At 41.4% G+C, this 18,733-nt stretch overlaps 1 protein-coding gene across 1 annotated transcript in view; it reads right to left on the bottom strand.

The window, feature by feature from the left end:
• ZFHX3 (zinc finger homeobox 3) overlaps positions 1-18,733 on the bottom strand; it is a 1,295,574-nt gene that overhangs the window by 393,036 nt on the left and 883,805 nt on the right. The window contains exon 12 of the mRNA XM_070613798.1: positions 6,937-7,024. The gene's annotated coding sequence lies outside the window, so the exon portion shown is untranslated. The remainder of the gene's footprint in view (positions 1-6,936; positions 7,025-18,733) is intronic.

Here is an 18,733-nt window from a genome sequence, read left to right as displayed (position 1 = left end):
CACTTAGCAACTTGTTTGGAGAAAAAGTCCTCAACTTTTCTTTGAAGCCATTTTCCAAAGAGAGGCTATCTAAAGAATTCTCTTCTGTACCTGTTTTTGCTATTACTAAAGAAGAGTTTGTCCAACTATACTAAGATTTCTTTAGGTTTTAAAAGTTAATTAATAAAAATTTTATTGTGGTCTTTTCAGCAATAGTACTGACATATCCTGAGAAAAAGACAACCCACAGGAAAAAGGGCAAAAAACCGGAATAGCACTTTATGAAAAAGAAATCCAAATGGCCAATCAGTGCTCCAATTCATTGGAATTAAGGAAATGCAAATTAAAACTACAATAAGAGACTACCACATCCTCTGACTTGGCAAAAATTAAAGTCTAACAATAACAAGTGTTGATATGGGTGTGACAGAACAATGAAACACTCATACACTGCTGGTGGAGTGTAAAGATGCTACTTTTAAAATGGTAGAGCAGAAAAGATGCATACCCTTTGACCCAGCAAATCCCTTCCTATAACTTAAAGCAGTGGTTCTCAAAGTGTGGTCCCCTCCCTGGCTGGCAGCATCAGTATCATCGGGGAACTTGTTAGAAATGGAAACTCAGATCCCACCCCAGTTCCACTGAATCAGACACTCTGAGGGTGGGGCCCCGTCATCTGAGTGAACGCTCTGAGTGACTGTGATGAGCTCTCAAGTAGGAGAAACACCAGTGGAGAGAAATCTGTGAACACCCGCACAGGATACAGGATACAGGATAAGAATGCCTGCACAGAATAAGAATGTTCACAGCAGCAACCACCGATCCATCAACAGAATGCTTTGAATTCTATTTGTACAACTGAATATTACACTGTAATGAAAATGAATGCGTTCCTTGGATAAATCTTACAGTCATTTCATTGAGAAAAAGAAGCAAGCCAGGTCCTTATTTTTCCTCTCTTTCAATTAAGACAGGTGTACTTTGCCCACAGGTCTATGATCGCATTGATAGCCATTTACCCTTTCATGCATGATAGTCTTTCATCAACAATAATGAACACGAGTACTAACACATAAAAAATGCAGCTACACATCACGATACAATGTACCAAGCATGGTGCTTGTAAACAGTAGGCGCTCAATGAACACTAAGCTGGCATAAGTGGGTCTGTTATACAAAAAAAATTCTGAATCAAAAATATTATTATAAATTGCTATACATTTTAGCTGTCCATTTTTTTGGTATGCATATTTCTTACTTTTTAATTGTGTGAATATACAACATAAAATTTTCTATTTTAACCATTTTTAGGTGTACGGTTCAGTGGCATTAATTATATCCACAATGTTGTTCAACAATCTAATTGTGCAGTTTTAAATCTCATTTCAATGTCTTTGCTAGAATCAGCTTTTACATTTCAAATTGCTTTTTTAAAACTTCCTCTAATAAACCCCTTCCTTACTCCTTTTTGTCTCCTTCCGTCTTTGCCAGGTCCTTGGTCTCATTTATAATCTGAGTCCTGTGTGTTATCTCACGTGCAGGGGACCAGGGATTTCTGTGTCAACAGGACTTTTTTTCCTCCTTCTTCAGTTCAGCTTACAGTTGTCCAGTAGTGGAAGCTGCTACGTTAAACTCTGGAGAGTTAAAACTCAAAAAAACAGTCCGTTCCTACCAGGAAAAATGTAGACTCTTGGTTTCAGGATCCTCTGGGACCCATCATGGGTTATCTAAAGTACCAAAAATTATTAGCCTGATGTCTTAATGGAAGTACTCAGGATATTAATTCATCAGTTGTGTATAATTCCCAAGTTAGTCTCTCCTGCCAAACAGTGAGTAATTAAGCTGTGGATAATGTCATGCTGCCAGCATGATAAAACAATAACGATGGCGGTGATAACAATAGCTAACACTGAGCACTGGGAGGTGCCAAGTGTGGTTCTAAGCCTGCCGTGTGCATTACTTTATTTAGTTGTCATAATAATCCTATGGCATATATACAGTTATCAGCCTATTTTATAGATGAATAAACCAAGGCTCAGAGAGGTAAATTATGTGTCCAAGGTTACAGGATTTAACCCAGGCAGAATGATCCCAGAACCTTGCTCTCCGTCACCACCTGTGACCCCTGTTTAAGAGTAGAACCCAACAGAATGATCTACTTTCACATCCTTTCTGGGGGGCGGGTTATTCCAGGTGAACATATAGAGGAATAGGTTAGGAACAAGAATAAACACACACACACACACACACACACACACACACAATCTTTATTTATTTGGGGGTCAGTGAGGAGGGGGTAGCGAGCTGGGAGAATTAGCCTGTTAATAAGCTGCTACTAGTAAGTGCTAAAAGAAGGACATTTAGAAGAAAATAGCATGACAGTTTAGTTGGGAGGAGATTATTTTTAGCTACGAGACAGGAAGGAGTTGAGTACACAATGTAGAGCCATCAAAAAGTTTTTCAGCACAAAAGAGATATAATGAAAGCTGTGCTTTTAGGAAAATAAAACTGCCATCAGTGACTATTATGGCCTGGAAGGGGAAAAGATTCAAGGTGGAAAGGCCACTTTTGAGATGTCTATAGGAACCTAGAGAGCAAGTAGTGAGGGCTGGAGCTAGGGCAGTGACCGTGGGCACAGAGAGGCTGGGGGAGACGGTGGAGGGAAGAGAGAGAAAGAGATATGAAGGGTCAAGTTGACTATAAGATTCCAACCTGCGTGACTGACAGAATGGGGTCTCATTAGGAGAGACAGGAAAGCCGGGAAGAGAAGAGAGTGTGGGAGGGAAGTGCAGGCACAGAATCTGAAGCTCTGGCAAGAAGCACTGGGACACTGTTGAGGAATTTAAGTTGGAGAGGGAAGTTAGAGCTGGGGACCCAGAACTTCTGCAGAGCAGGGAGAGTCAAAATTATGAAAATGGAAGAGAATGTAAGAGGAGAGAATGCGAAGTCAAATCAAGAGTGACAAAGACGGAATCATCTGGAGGAACATTTATATTTAGAGGCAATAAGAAGAGAAGTCAGAAAAGATCAGATCAGAAAGACAGGAAGAGAGTTGGGAGCAGCCCAGCCTAGAAGCCAAGGGAGGAGAAAAGTTGGAGAGTGAGGGGGTGGCAGACAAGATAAAAGGTCATAGAAGGTGAGACCCAAGATGAGGCACTGGGTTTGGCAATACAGAGCTTGGAGGAAGCTCCATTTCAGTGGCAGGGGGAAGGAGGATGAGTGCCTAGTGAGAAAGGAGAGGACGCAGCAAGTGTAGAAACCTCTCTCAGAAAGTCTGATGAGGACACGTGAGGACAGCTGAAAAGGGGAGAAGGATCAGGGGAAAGCTTAGTTTAGGATAAAGAAGCCAATGTTCATAGACTGAGGGGAAGAATCCAGTGGAGCAGAGAGAAAGAAAATGCATAAGACAGAGAGGGATAACTAAGGTAACCAAAACAGGCAAGCGGAAAGCAAGTGGGAGTCAAAGAGAGGGAAGACGTTGTTGAGGAGAGGAGCTTCCCTTGTCCAATCCTCAAAGGAAGGAAGAGGGGATGAAGAAAGCTGTGGATGTGGAGAGGGGGAGTGCTTAGGGAGCGAATGTGGGAGGGCCATGCAGAAAACAGCAAGAATGCGGGCTGCAGAAAGCAGAATGGGGTTGCAATAAACACAGTGAAAAATGTGACATGGAATCAACAGGAGACGGAAAACGAAGCAGACTGAGGGATGGTGAGGGCCACCTGATGTTGGATGACACACACATATGGTGGATCATTTGGCTTAGTTCTATGACTTTTTCTAAACTGTACGGATAGGCAGGGAGCAGATACATAGAAGCAGCAGAGGGTGGAATTCATTCTGGTTTGGGAGTTAGAATATAAGTCCAACAGAGGGAGAAGGGGTCATGGTCGCTAAAGAGCTGGGTAGGAAGGCAAGAGGACTAAGTGGAAGACTTTGCTTGGTCTGATGGCCTTGGAGATGTCCTGCTCAGCTCTCCCGTTAAGATAACCTGCTCTGGAAGCATAGCCGATTCACGACCTCCAGCTGTCTTTGCACCTTTAGATTCACTCAGTATTCTTTCCAGGCCAGACTGCTCCCAGGTTGCTCCAGTGGTGACTGAACTTGGTGGGGTTATGAAAACCGGGCCATCCAGCTTCATGTAGGATGCCTCTAACAGGCAGTTTTCTCAGGGACTCCTTACTGGTTTGGTTGAGATTGTTCTCTGACATGGGTGCAGTCTGAGCTCTTTCTACCCGATCCTTCCTTCCCTCTCTCCTTTCACAGGCAGCTTGAAGACTCTCCCTGCCTTTCTCCCTCTCACTTCATGCTTCCCAGGCATTTCCCCCAATACATTTCTTGCATGTCTAATTCTATTTTGGGTTCTGCTTTTTTGGAAGTCCCAAACTGACTCACTTGGACTTGCTATCATTAGTGGAGGGCCTAGGGACTAGAAGATGGAGGCATGGAGGTGACTACAAAGAAATGAAGGCTGAAGTTCATGTAATTCTTTTTTTGAAGTAATTATAGACTCACAGAGTTGCAAAAATAGTACAGAGATTCCCCTATGCCCTTTACCTACTTCCTCCAACGGTAACATCTTATACAATTAAAACCAAGAAATTGACATTGATATAATGTTAACAAGTTCATATGATTTTGTGTAATCAGTTTCTCATTATGTTTCTGTCCACCTCATAGACATATTGATCTCACCTTCATTGCAAAAGCCACTTAAATAACAGTTCCCTTCCAAGTCAGCAAGTTTTGTAAGACGCATAAACGAAGCCACAGGTGGAGGAACAAACAAGAAATGACAAATGTCCACTGAAGAGAGAGCTCTCCATCCATCCATCCAGCCAGCCATCCAGCCATCTATGTTTACTAAGCTTTTCCTAAGTGTCAGGAACTATATGCTGAGTCTATTTCATTAGGATATTGACATCGAAAGGGTAGCAGCAGCTACCAGACCTCTGTTTGGACTCAGATGCAGTGAGCAACCAGGATATATAGTTGTTCTAAGGGCAAAGGATATCCAGATCTGTCCTGTGATCATTTGCACATAGGCAGTAATTCAACCAGTAGCCACCTTATGCTCAACGGCCAGGAACATGCCTTTTTATGAGTCATTGTAAAGCGCCAAGTGTACTGACATATACTTCATAAATGCTAAATAATAACAAGTCAGTGAACCTAGAAGTATTGGATTCAGTATTCGAGACATTAAATCCAAGTTATGTTTCTCTAGAAGCAAGGCAAACAAATAAATCAACCCCAAATCAAATAAAGCCCACATCCATCCTCTGCCAGCAGTGGTGTTGTCTAGAACGCTCTTTCTCAGGGACTGGTTCTCTCATGAAGGGGCACTTGTTAGTACTTTACCTGACAGATCACACACAATGCCTCGCCTGTGATTTGGGAGGAGAGTTTTAAATGTGACCCATAGCAGACAACAGCAACACTATGTTCTTAAAGCTCCAATTCCCTTTATTTGATGCCAGAAAATAACACCTGCTGAAGCTCTGATGAAGAGCAACAGTCACCCCACTAAGCAATTAGACTGATCCTGATGGGGAGTCTCTGTAGGCAGTACTGGGAGACCCTGTTTGTATTTCAAAGCCTGGATTCAGTTTTCCTTTAAGACATAAGTCTCTTTAGGGGGGCCTGTGATTCCTTGATGGTTTTGGCACACAACCTAGAAAGCCTGAAATGTCACATATTCTGGATTGGCAACTGAATCGGACTACAGCATAGCCTGAATGTTTTTCTGATTCACAGTCCAGAGCTCTGAGCATGGTCTGGTGCTGTCTGATTTGGGATCTCCGGGCACAGCCCCTTCTCTCTAGGAGTCTGCCATCTTGGTTCCACATACAAACGTACTTTACCTTCATCCACATCCCCTTAGTCATTTCATAGTGATGACATCCTTGGGAGCAGAGCCTAACCCTCCATAGCAAAAGACTGACAGCAAAGCCTATTGCAAATGAGGAGGTGATGACTATGACGTCTCTGGGAGTGACGCCGACTGACAGGATCATGTTTTGAATAGAGTCTAGAGGAGAGTCAATCCTTCAGTGGTCATTTCCAAAAGGATTTTACTCTCGTTCAATTGCAGGCAAGGGGAGGAGAGCCAAGGATCCCACATAAGACACCTAGATCTGGCCAAAGAAGTGTTGAGTGGAGGACTGAGCCAGAGGGGAAGGTCAGGAGCCAAGAAACAAAAGATAAATCAGCCACCAGATGCCAACCTTGTTAATTCTTCTACGAACACAAGCGATTCCAGCCAGGTTCTGCCTGGCCCAGACCTGGCTTATTACATCTCCCAGAATTGAATGTACATGTGAACAGAATGATACTTTCAATTGTTAGGGCAATGGTTCTCAAATGTTACGATGCATCCAATACACCTGAGGAGTTTGTGAAAAAGGTAGATTTTCTGCTCTTCAGTCTCAGAGATTCTGACCTGGTAGATCTGGGGTGGGGCTTGGGGAAGGTACACTTCCAGCAAGTGCTCCAGCGATGGAAGGAGATGGATTGCCCGTCATACTTTGAAGTCATTGCTTTAAATTAATGTTTTTCAATCTTCATGAGGGTGTGCTATTAAAGAGTTTAGGGAAATACCTTCCAAATAATCCAGTCCAAATCTCTCATTTTGCAGATGAAGAAATTGAGGGGTTAAGTAAGGTCATTCAGGTCACTTGAGGTCTCAAGTGACTTAGATCAAGGTCACTCAGCTAGTTATGAGCAGGAAGTTAGGACTAGAAGCTAGGTCTCGTCATAACGACTTTTGTATTCACTGCACTCTTTGGTTTGGTGAATCTCCTCTCCTCAGGTCTTGTTGGACATACACACACATAAGTAGAAACTAGAACATGTCTGTATTATTTTAGGCATTGTTATATTCATTGAAACAATTGGTGAGAGCTTCAGTGTTGCCAAAGGAAACGTTAGAAAAAATGAGGTTCAGAAAGAAGCAGGACTTACCCTATAAAATGATGGTGAAGAAATTGATAGAAGGGCCTCAAAATTGTCCTCCGATCAACCACAATGTCTGGGTTCCCCAAATCAGTGCCTAGGATAAAGCAAAAAGTAAGCAGTTGCAAGAAATTGTATGTATTCTTCATGCTGCATTAAAAAAGTAAGTGCTTCCCACAGCTGTGGAATCAAATTCAATTTAAGTGTCATAATTATGCTCATCATCTTTAGGTTAATTCCTCACTTTCCTGTGTGTGGCCACGGTCAGTTTAAGCTGAAGAGGTCTGTGTCTCAGCAAACTCCAGAGGTGTTTTGACAAGGGCCACTGGAAGATTAGCTCATAGTTGTGAGAGGACCTCTCTGAGATGGGCTTCAAGGCTCTGAGAACTTCCGACTCACTTGTTTTTTTGTTTTTCTCTTTATGTAAGAAAGTGAAAACTGAGTAGCCCCTCATTTCAAATGAATAAGAAATCAAAGAAGCCAAGAATAGTGACTAGACCTTCTCCATTTAAGAGGTTGCTTCATTAATTGATTGATTGCTGATTGATGCATTCATTCAAGAAATATTTATGAAGACCTCTATATGCAAGATAGTTCTTCTGCTCAGTAACATATTAAGTTTTACCCAACGGGAAACTAAGTGGCTAGAAGGAGGACTAATACCCATCACAAGTCACTCTAGTCATTTAGAAAGACCCTAGCCTCATAATTTTATGTGTTGTAGAGGCAAGAGTACTCAACTGAGAGTCAGGAGGGCTGGTTCAAATTCCAGGTGGCTGTGGACTATAGCAGAGTCTCTCAACTTCAACACTATTGAGATTTTGGGCCGAATAATTGTTTGTCATGGGAGCGGGTGGCACTATACTGTGCCTTATAGAATGTTTAGCAGCATCCCTGGCCTCTACCTACCAGATGCCACTAACATCTCCTCACCCATGTGGCAACCAAAACATGTCTCCAGACATTGCCATTGACAAAGGTCTCCTGGGTGGGTGGTGGGGGGGTGTGTGGCAAAACTGTCCCTGGTTGAGAATCATTGGATTATAGTAATAACTCCTATTTTTAAGCACCTACTAGGGCACTGTGTTGGGACTTTGTACAGATCACCACATTCAGTCTTCACACCAGCTTTCCAAAGTAAGCAGTACTATTCCCATTTTACACATGGTGAAATTGAGGTCCACACATGTTGAGGACACCACTCAATATCACACAACTGGTAAGTGTTGGAGGAGATCTGCATTTAGGATTATTCAACCTCAAGGCTCATGTTGATTGTTTCCCACTTTTTTCTTTTGCTATCATATATTTTAAACATTCAGAAAAGTACAGAGAATAATCTAATAAACATCTATGTTCTTAGCAACTCAATTTAACAAATGTTAATTGATACTTTTGTCATTTTGCTTTATAGCTATTTCTTTGGCAATAAAATGTTACAAATACAGATGGATCTCCCTTTTAGACTTTTTCATTCCTGTTCTTCTCACTTTCTATCCCCAGATAACCATTCTACTGAAGCTGGTTCCCTCCCTGGGAAAGGTTTTACATGGATGTGAGTATGTTTACCAACAATATATAGCACTCAAAAAATGCACAGAAAGGGTACAAATTCTTCTGTAAATTGCGTTCTTGATTTACGTTTTTGAATTTTTTTGTATGACTATAGTTTTATTTCTTTTACTTTAATTACTATAATTATTAATTATTGTAATAAACAGACCACAATGTATTCAGCCGTTCTGGTGGATATTTACTTTTTCTCCCACTTTTCACTATCACAAGTCTCACTGCTGGGAACCAGGTGCTGAGAGTGTGTCTGTGCACACGTCGGGGGGAGCGTTTCTCTAGGACACACAGCTAGAAGTGGGATTGCTGGGTTGAGGACGTGCATATCTTCAATTTTATTAAATATTGCCAAATTGCTCTCCAAAATGATTGTACTAAATTACACTCCCTCCAACAGATTATAAGAGTTTTTATTTCTTTACATCCTTGCCAACGCTCGGTATTTTCAAACTTTTTGTTTGTCAGTCTGATTGGAGTGAAATAGCATATAATTATTGTTTCAAAATCCTGTGTTCTTAACCACTACTCTTACTGTCTACAATTCTGGAAGCCTCAGTTATGTAAAATGGAGAGAATACCTTAGCCTATTTCTTGGAGTAGTAATAAATTCTCCTGGTGTAGCGTGAATGTATTTTGTAAATATCAAGTGACACTTTTGTACAACGCTGGTGGTGGGAGAGAATATTTGTACAGTTTCGATGGCAGGCAATCTGACAAAATCTATCAAAATTTCAAATGCACATACATTTTCTTTTAATTTAAAAAATAATCTCAAAATTACAGAAAAACTGCAAAAATAGTGAAAAGAATTCCCATGACACAGGTTGTCCAAATGTTAACGTTTTATCAGATTTGCATTACAATTCTCAATCTCTCTCCTTCTCTCTTCTCTCTTTCTTTCCATATATATCTATGTATATGTATAGCTATATGCATCTATATGTATGGGCACACACATATATAATTTTCCCAATGAATTTTCCTCTAAAAATTTTCTAAAAGCAAAGACATTCTATTATTTAACCACAAGAAAGTTGTCAAAATCAGGAAATTAACATCAACATACTATTATTATCTAATCTTCATAGCTTATTTAAATTATATCCACTCTCCTACTAATGTCCATTGTAAAAGAAAATATTTTTATGCTCGTCTATGATCCAATCTAAAATCAATTGTCGTACTTAGTTGTGATATCTTATTTTCCTTTAACATGGAGTAATTCTTCAGTCTTTTTTGTCTTTATGGATATTTTTGAAGAGTACTGGTCACTTATTTTGTAGAATATCCTCCATTTTTCATTTTTCTGATGTTTCCTCATGATTAGATACAGCAGGTGCATTTTTGGCAAAAAGCCACAGGAGTGATGTTGTGTCATTCTCAGTGCATCGTATAAGTACTCACTTGATGTCAGTTTGCTCTGTTACTGGTGATGTTATTTTGGTCATTTGGTTATGGTGGTATCTGTCAGGTTACTATTTTTCCCTTTGTAATTAATAAGTATCTTTGGGGGACATGTTTTGTGACTATGGAAGTATTCTATTTATATCGGATGAATTCATGGATTTAGTAGTTTGTATTGTGTTGCTATCATTATTTTGATGACCAAATTGTTTCATACTGGTCCGTAGACTCCCCTTCAAGCTGACTTGTGTGTTCTCTTGTCAAGTTCCCATTATTCTTTGAGCATTTCTTTCCTTTCTGGCACCATAAGACGTCCCAGGTTCATCTCGTGACTTCCTACCTCCTGTCTTGGAACTGACCACTTTCCAAAATGATTTACCTGTCTCCTTTCAGTGGAGAATGGTACTTAGAAAACAAGGTCTGGTACTCAGTGTGTTCTTTATTACTGGTGCAGCTAACTTTTAACCTAGTGATTTCTCTTTCAGAAATCCATGCAACAGATATGCCCTACATTTGTTAAAAGATTTATGAACAAAATTATTAATTGCAGCATTATCTAGAATAGCAAAAGATTACACATAACCTAAAAGCCCATCAATAAGAGACTGGTTAAATAAGTTATTTAAATCCATATAATGGGATACTATACACCCATAAAAGCTTGAGGAATTATTTCCAAAATATATCGTTACTTTAAAAAAATCAAAATATAGAACTATGTATCTGGTTTGTTATCATTTATGTACCAAAAGGGGAAAATAGACACACATATACATATATATGTATATGGTCTTGCTGATAAATGCATCAAATATCTCTGGAAAAATGCAGAAGAAACCAAAAAACATTGTTTATGGGGAGGAGAACTGGGGCGCTTGGGGAACGGAGGGAAGAAGGCTTGTATTATAAACTCTCCTATACTGTTTAGACTTGGAATCATATGAAGCATTAAAAACTAAAGTACTATCAAGCATAAAATAAAGTATCATTTTAACATAAAGTATTCATTACTAACTCAAATATCAGAAATCTGATTTTTGGGACAATAGGCTAGCTAAAAGCATAACTGCAATTTTATCACTATCCTTTATATAAATATAAATAGCCTTATGATCCTTTTATGATTTAACTTCTCCATCTGTAATATGGGTATAGCAATATCATTAACCTATAAGCTAGAGGAAATGAAATTGAAGCACGAAATTGAAGGAATGAAAACACAATATGCCAGCTGCTGTGACTGTTAATAATGACACATTTTCACATTTGTGTGAATTTAATAAATATTTGTGAATGAAAGAATGGATGGATGGATGGATGGAAGGATAAAGATATGAGAGCAGGAAGGTGGAACAAGAATTATGTTTAACCACTTGAGTTTCAGAAAAAGAACGTTTTTTTCTTCTTTAGTGAGGAAGATTGTCCCTGAGCTAACATCCATGCCAATCTTCTCCATTTTTTATGTGGGATGCTGCCACAGCATGGATGGATGAGCAGTGTGTAGGTCCATGCCTGTGATCCAAACCCGTGAACACTGGGCTGCCAAAGCAAAGTGTGTGAACCCAACCAGTACACCACTGGGCTGGCCCCCAGAAAAAGAACTTTTAAAAGCACAGGAATACATTGAAGGAGCAGTCCCAAGAGAGACAGAGCATCTTTAATGCATTCTTGCTATTCAGTCATTCACGTCAGAACTGTGATGCTCCAGGCAGGCAACACAGCCCAGCAGTTACGACCATGGGCTTTGGAGTCAGGAAATTTGTGTTCATATTCTGACTCTGCCATGCTAACTGTGTGACCTGGGGCAAGTTATTTAACCTCTTTGTGCCTCAGTTTCCTCTCCTGTAAAATGGGACTTCTGGGGTTATTGTGACGATTACATAAGTTACTGCACGTAAAGCACCTAGAACTGTGCTGACACATGGTAATCACTCAACAAATATAAGCTATACTTTGTTTTACTTTACTTTCATTTTTATTTTATTATGGTAAGAACATTTAACATGAGATGAACTCTCTTAGCACATTTTTAAGGGCACAACATAGTATTGTTAACTATAGGCACCGTGTTGTTCAGCAGATCTCTAGAATTTATTCATTGGGCATAACTGAAACTTTATACTCATTGATTTGCAATTTCTCATTTCCTCCTCTTTCTAGGCCCTGGCAACTACCATTCTACTCTCTGCCCCTATGAATTTGACTATTAGAGATACTTCATATAATTAGAATCTTGCAGTATTGTCCTTCTGTGACTGGCTTATTTCACTTATTTCACTTAGGATAATGTCCTCCAGGTTTATCCATGTTGTCATACATTGCAGGATTTCCTCTTTTTTTTGAGGCTGAATAGTATTCCATTGTATGTATATACCATTTTTCTTTATCCATTTAGCCACTGATGGACATTTGGGTTGTTTCCACATCTTGGCTATTGGCGAATAATGCTACAAAGAACATGAGAGGGCTAATATCTTTCTGAGATCCCGATTTCAATTCTTTTGGATAAATACCCAGAAGTGGGGTTGCTGGATCACATGGTAGTTCTCCTTTTAATTTTTTGAGGAACATCTATACTGTCTTCCATAGAGGCTGCACCATTTTGCATTCCCACCAAAAGTGCACAAGGGTTCCAATTTCTCCACATCTTTGCCAAAACTTGTTGTCAAACTATAATTCTTGTCATCATCAAATTTTAGAGCTAGAAGTGTCCTCAGAGATGATCTACTCCATGTCTCTTAATTCTAGATGATGAAAGAGATGAAAATGGGCCTTGAGGAGACAAAGTGTTTGCCCAAGGTGGTGTAGTCAACCAGAGCAGATTCAATACTAGAACATTGGTGGTGGGATTGTTAGCTGTGGTAGGTTGTAACTGACCACTTATTCTCTGTAGCTCCTCTCATCAAGAGGACAAGTCTATTTTCCCAATCCTTGAATGTAGTGGTAGTGAGGTTGTATGAGATCTGAGCCTTGGCCTCAAGAGGTCCTGCATCTTCTGTGCTTGCTCTCTTGGATGCTGCTGCTGTGTGAAAAGGCTTGCGCTGGGCTGTGAGAGGATGACAGACTGCATGGAGTGGAGACGAGAAGTCCCAGGGGAGGCCCTCCTAGAGCAATCAGTAGGCTAACTGCCAGACTTATGAGTGAGACCAACCCCCCACCCCCTCACCCGATCATCCAGCTCCAGCCAAGCCTCCAGCAGACCACAGAAACCAACATCATTGGTCCAGACTGGAAGAGCCATTCTAGCTGTCCAGCCAGCCCATGGAATCATGAGCTGAGTAATAAATGCCTGATGTGTTAAGCCACTAAGTTTTGAGTGGTGTTTTATACAGCAAAAACTGATAATGAACCCAGTGATGGAATCTCTTCAAAGAGACCACATTTAGAATTCATCTCTGGGATGTCTGGTGTGACCAGCTCTCCATCTAGATTGATTCTCTCTTCCCCCTACTCAATGTGTTGCCTGATTCATGTCCCTCTGCTTCCAGGAACACCTCCTGCTTCTGCCTGGGACCCTATCAGGGGAGGGAAATATCCACGTCCTCCAGAGTCACAGACCATACTTCTGCAGCAACAGCAAGACAGATTAACACAGGGCCCAAGGAGCTGCTGGCTGCAAAGCCCTCCTGTCCCAGCTCTTACTTCACAGCCTCTAGACTGCTATTCTGGCTCTGCAAATGCACTGTTGTTAAATTCTTCCTGTAGGAATAAAAGGGGGGCTTAGCTGTCACTGGCTAGGAAGTGCTGGGCAGCAGAGGGGAACAGCCTATAAAAATGGGAGCCAGAGAGTGATTTTCCTGAGTCACATACTCCCAAGTTTTCACTCACCATCCTCCATTTCTTACTCATTTCCCTTAAATGGGGCTTTTATTAATAGTTTTTTGCCTCCTGTCCCCTTGAGGTGTCCATTTTCATTTCCAGAAATAAATCAGGGTTTCTTGGTGCCCATTAAATTTCATGCTTGTATCCTCCACCCATTCCTCTTCCCTCCATGTTTAAGCATCTTTTATTTTTCTCCTTTACAACTTTGCTCTTAACTACCCTCATGTAGATCATTCTAGAAATACTAGGCTCCTGATTAAAGTCTCAAGATTCTCCAAATCAGAATCTTAGGAAGTTCTGGCACTTCTTTATTACTAGGAGGACAAGTATACATGGCAAAGGAAGAACCTGGCTTTGGAGAGAAGGGTGGAATCAGTAGGGGACTGGGAAATTGAGAGTGGAGAAGAGGCTAAGGGGAGAAAGTGAGTTGGGGTCGGCTTGGCTTCCATTTCCTTCAGGCCAGGCCTAGTTCCCTCCCTTCTAGCTTGATGTTCACACAGCTTTCAGATTCCCATCATCCTTGAACCACACAAAGGTTTTCTGTGAATGGCAAGTTCTCCACAGGACTCTTGGAATAAACTGAGGTGCTTTGACCATGTAGGTTGGAGGAAAACACTTTTAGCCACTCCCATCAGCCTGTGGGGTATTTGGTACTTTTGAGAGGTACTTCAGAGGAGGGATGAGGAAATCTCTGTGTTGTCACCCTGGAAACTCTGGTCCATGACCTCATCAGCCCTTCTGGAATTTCCCTGGTCAGTTTTCTGTCCCAAATGGAGATCATGCACTTTAATTGAAGTTTCTGGGCATTTGCGTAAAAACCCTTGTACTGATTTGTAGCATTTTGACTGGCAGCAGAAGAAGGTAGTTCAGGTTCTACCCTTTGTGGGAGTTGATTATTTGCTGGCCAAAGCTCAAACAGCCCTGAAGGGAAAAGCAAAGTTCCCAAGGATGGTAATAAAAATGTAAACAGCCTCTGGGCGTGAGTGTCACATGAGCTACTTCATCATCCAGCAGGAAGTTCCCAAACCTGACCACTTTCTCAATTGCTACCAGAGGATGGAGGAACGCCCGGCAATGGAGCAGTCAATTTTGAAAACAAACTGCTTTCTCTTTACAGCAAAGGGACTGAAGTTTTTCAAGATAAAGATCTAGCTGCTTTCCGATTTATCAAAATGTGACAGGGCGGCGATGACGAATGCAAATGTAACCTTTAGGTGCTCTGAGCAAAGACAACACTCACAGCTGAACTTGAGCGCCTGTTGCCAGCCTGTGTGCCCAGTAGGCAGGTCAGGCTGGTTCTTTTCTGAATTCCAGTGTTTTTATGACTCTATCATCACAAAATCAGCATTTTTTGGGGAGGGTATGTAACCACCAAACATTTTAAGAATGACTATACTTTTCCCCTTCTGGAGCAATCTGACCTGCAAGATAATGTCTACACTTTCCCCTTTGAGATTCAAGAAATACATGAACAGCTACTAGATGCCAAGCATCATGAGAGGTGTTATTACCTCGAATTTTCACAAAGCTTCTATGAAGGAGGAATTTCATCAATCTATCCCCATTTTACAGACACAAAGGCACACTCGAAGAACTTAAGGGCTTGGCCATAATTACTCGGTTATTGAGAGGCAGAAAAGAGATTGAAACCCCAGTGCCTTGACTCCAATCCCAGTATACTTCCAGGATATCTCTGCAGTTGGGTGCATGGTAAAGAAAAAGCAAAAACATAATTTGTGGCTTGGTTTTTTTTTGTGAGAGCCTTAGGAGCATGGTGTAGTTAAGAGGGAAAAAATAACTATGGCAGAGAAGTTCGACTGGGAATAGGGCAAAGGGAAGAAGTGGGTTTTGATCCATTTTCGATTGACTCAAGCAAACAATTTAGTTAATTACCCTCTCTCCCTTCAGTTTCTTGTGGAATACCCATTCCTTTTGTGACGCTATCCCCTCTTGACTGTCGTTGGGGAGTGTCGTCTTGGGTCCAAGGGCATAGGGTCATGGGGAGTCATCTTGCTTAATCAGGAAACACATGGTTTCTTCATGATCACCCCAGACTGCAAAGGGGCAGCTAGGTGTCAGTGGGGAGAATAATTCTGACCAGGTTTAGGAGAAGCAGAATTTGGGCATACAGAGTAGACTTCGTGATGACTAATCAGGATCAGATCCATATTTATCTAGGATCCCAGCCTCGAAAATGGGACATTCACTAAAATATGGAGCTTTCTCCTACAAAGTTGATTATCCTAGATGACATCAAATGGCAGCTTCATTATAACAGGATGCTTTTCCCTCCTGTGCCCTGCCATTTGCCATGACACCTCCGCATTCGGCATCCCTTCTGCCTGCCAAAGGTCTCCATCAGCAGGCTTGGTCCAGCCTGGGGTGGCCTTGAGGGGCAGCTGGGCTAGACTCTTAGGAACGGACTCGATTCACCCCCACAGACTGATTCACCTCCACAGATTCTAAAGGCTCAGCATTGCTGTTTCCCTTCATCTTTAAGGTGATAAGCAAACTTTCATTAAGAGAATTTTTTTCCCATTTTATTTTTTCCAGAGTTTTACTTTTAAGTATAGGAGAAGTAATGAAGAACCACAAGGAAGGGTATTTATTTTCAGTTCATGAAGTCCCCTCATCACCATCTCTGTGTGTACCTGTTGATACAAGGAACTGTGATATTAGCTCTATTATTGACCTCTGTTACCATACTTGGAAGATTTCGGAAGATTTGGTTTTCTAGATAGCTCCATCTCCATATGTCTATGGTGATCACTGGGAAGACAAGAAGAAAGACAAGGAAGAAGGATGTGGATAAATTTTTTTCCACAATAAATGACATTGAAATCTGTCATTTTTCCTAGACTTGCATTTTTGACGAAGTCTGGTGGTGTGAGTTAAACTTGGCCTACAATTGGCTTTGTTTAAGCGCAATCATTCGCTTGCAGAGGAAATTCCATATATGGCAAGGTTTTGGGGGAGATGTTTAAGAATGTGTCCATTATTTCCCTAACTCTCCGTCAGTGTGGAGAACAGCGCTGAGCACAAGTGCCGAGCATAGGGCAGGGGAGGAAGAAGGGGGCGTGGTTGCCCAGTTACCCAACCAGCATCATGTCGGATTCCAGGCTCTCCTCCCCATGCCCGACCCACAGGAGACTGACATGTAGACAAACGCATTCCCAGCCAGCGGCACAGAGTCTGACGCAGGGTATGGCTCTGAATGGCTTTGGCATCTGTTTTGTCTTGCCTCATGCCCACATACTGGGGCTGCTTGTTTTCATCCAATAGCAATTAGCACCATGGTAAATGCCTTGTGCCCCACGCTAATTCAGAAGAATAAGCATGTCACACTCTGCCAAGAATTACAGCTAATCACTGAGGTCTCCGGGCACACCTGCCCTTTCATTAGGCTTTTGTTTTAAAATGACGGGTTGGTGCAACCCGAAACATTGCATTGTGCCCTTGGTTTGGGATAACCATGGAGACCCAGGGGAGGCCTGGAGCACGGCCTGGTTGCCAGCCCTGAAGACACGCTTCCTACAAATGAGGAAAGAGAGCAGCAGGAAATCCAGGCAGCTACTTACCATAGGGCAACTGCAAACACGGTGGGCCCAGGGAATGCTCCACATTGTGTAGAAGTACGGCTTTGAGCAGTGCCCAGCATTGGAGACTGTTCAGAAACCACCGCGGACACAACGTATGGGAATGAAGACCTGGCCTGACTCCACTTTTGGGGTGAAAAGTGCTTTAGTTTTTGTTTTCTTTACCCTCATCTTCTAACCTGGCACTTTTCCTTATTCTAAGAATGTATCCTTTGTCCTAACTTGGTATTTATCTTTAATTTATTTAGTATTTTTTAAAAGTCAGGCTTCTGAAGGTATAATTTACATTAAGGAAAATTCACCCTTTTAAAGTGTACGGTCCTATAGTTTTGACTCATGTAAACAGTCATGTAACCATTACCACAATTGAGATATACCACCACCCCTAAAAAAATTTCCTTCTTGCTCTTTCTTGTCAATCTCCCTTTCTGGCCCTCAGACAGGCAACTATTGATTTTATTTTTGTCCCGATTATTCTGCTTTTTCCAGAATGCCATATAAATGGGATAATCCAGTAGGCAGTTTTTTGTTAGTGGCTTCTTTCCCTTAGCACATGCTTTTGAGATGCATTCGCGTTGTCTTGTGGATCAGTAGTTTGTTCCTTTTCATTGTTAAGTGGTATTCCACGGATGAACCACAGTTTCTTCTCTAGCATTTGCACATTTTGTTTTTTTCTGCTTTTTGGCTATTATGAACAATGCTGCTGTGAACATTCCTGTGCAAGACTTTGTGTGGATGCATGTTTTTATTTCTCTTAGGTAGATACCTAGGAGTGGAACTGCTTGGTCCTCGGTCATGTATTTAACTTTATAAGAAACCACCCAAGTATTTTCCAGAGTGGCTGCACCATTTTGCATCCCCATCAGCAGTGTATGCCAGCTACAGTTGCTCCCTGTTCTTGCCAACACTTGATATTAGTCATCCTAATAAGCATCTACAAGTATCTCATTGTGATTTTAAATTACAATTTCCTAATGACTAATGATGCTGAGATTCTTTTCATGTTACAATTATTTAAAAAAAATCACTTCGAATCCACTCTGCCCAAATTCTTGTTGAAGCAAGTTCTCGTGCAACTTATGTTAGTAGAGATTTGTCAAATCCTTCCCAAGTGCCTAAAAAACATGCACCCCAGGAAAGGCAAAACATAGCAAGCGCCAGCAACGTGCAGAAGAACAGCAAGTGCTCTTAGTTAACTTTTGCGGTCTTACATCTCCCACAGCACCCAGCTCAGGGTCAAGCACATGGCAGGTGCTTCAATAAATATTCCACGATTGACTGCAAGATGGTGGCTCATGTTGCAAGAGGACATGACTAGGCCGAGTGCATATGTGGTAGATGTTAAAACCACAAGGGGTGACTGGCCACTTATTAAGAGGTTCTTCTGCCCTGTGGAGGGCATTAATGCTCTATAG

This window comes from Equus przewalskii, chromosome 3 (assembly GCF_037783145.1).
Source record: "Equus przewalskii isolate Varuska chromosome 3, EquPr2, whole genome shotgun sequence".
NCBI classification, from domain to species: Eukaryota; Metazoa; Chordata; class Mammalia; order Perissodactyla; family Equidae; genus Equus; species Equus przewalskii.
The sequence above is the reverse complement of the archived record's forward strand: the minus strand, read 5'-3'. Positions and strand labels throughout refer to the sequence as shown.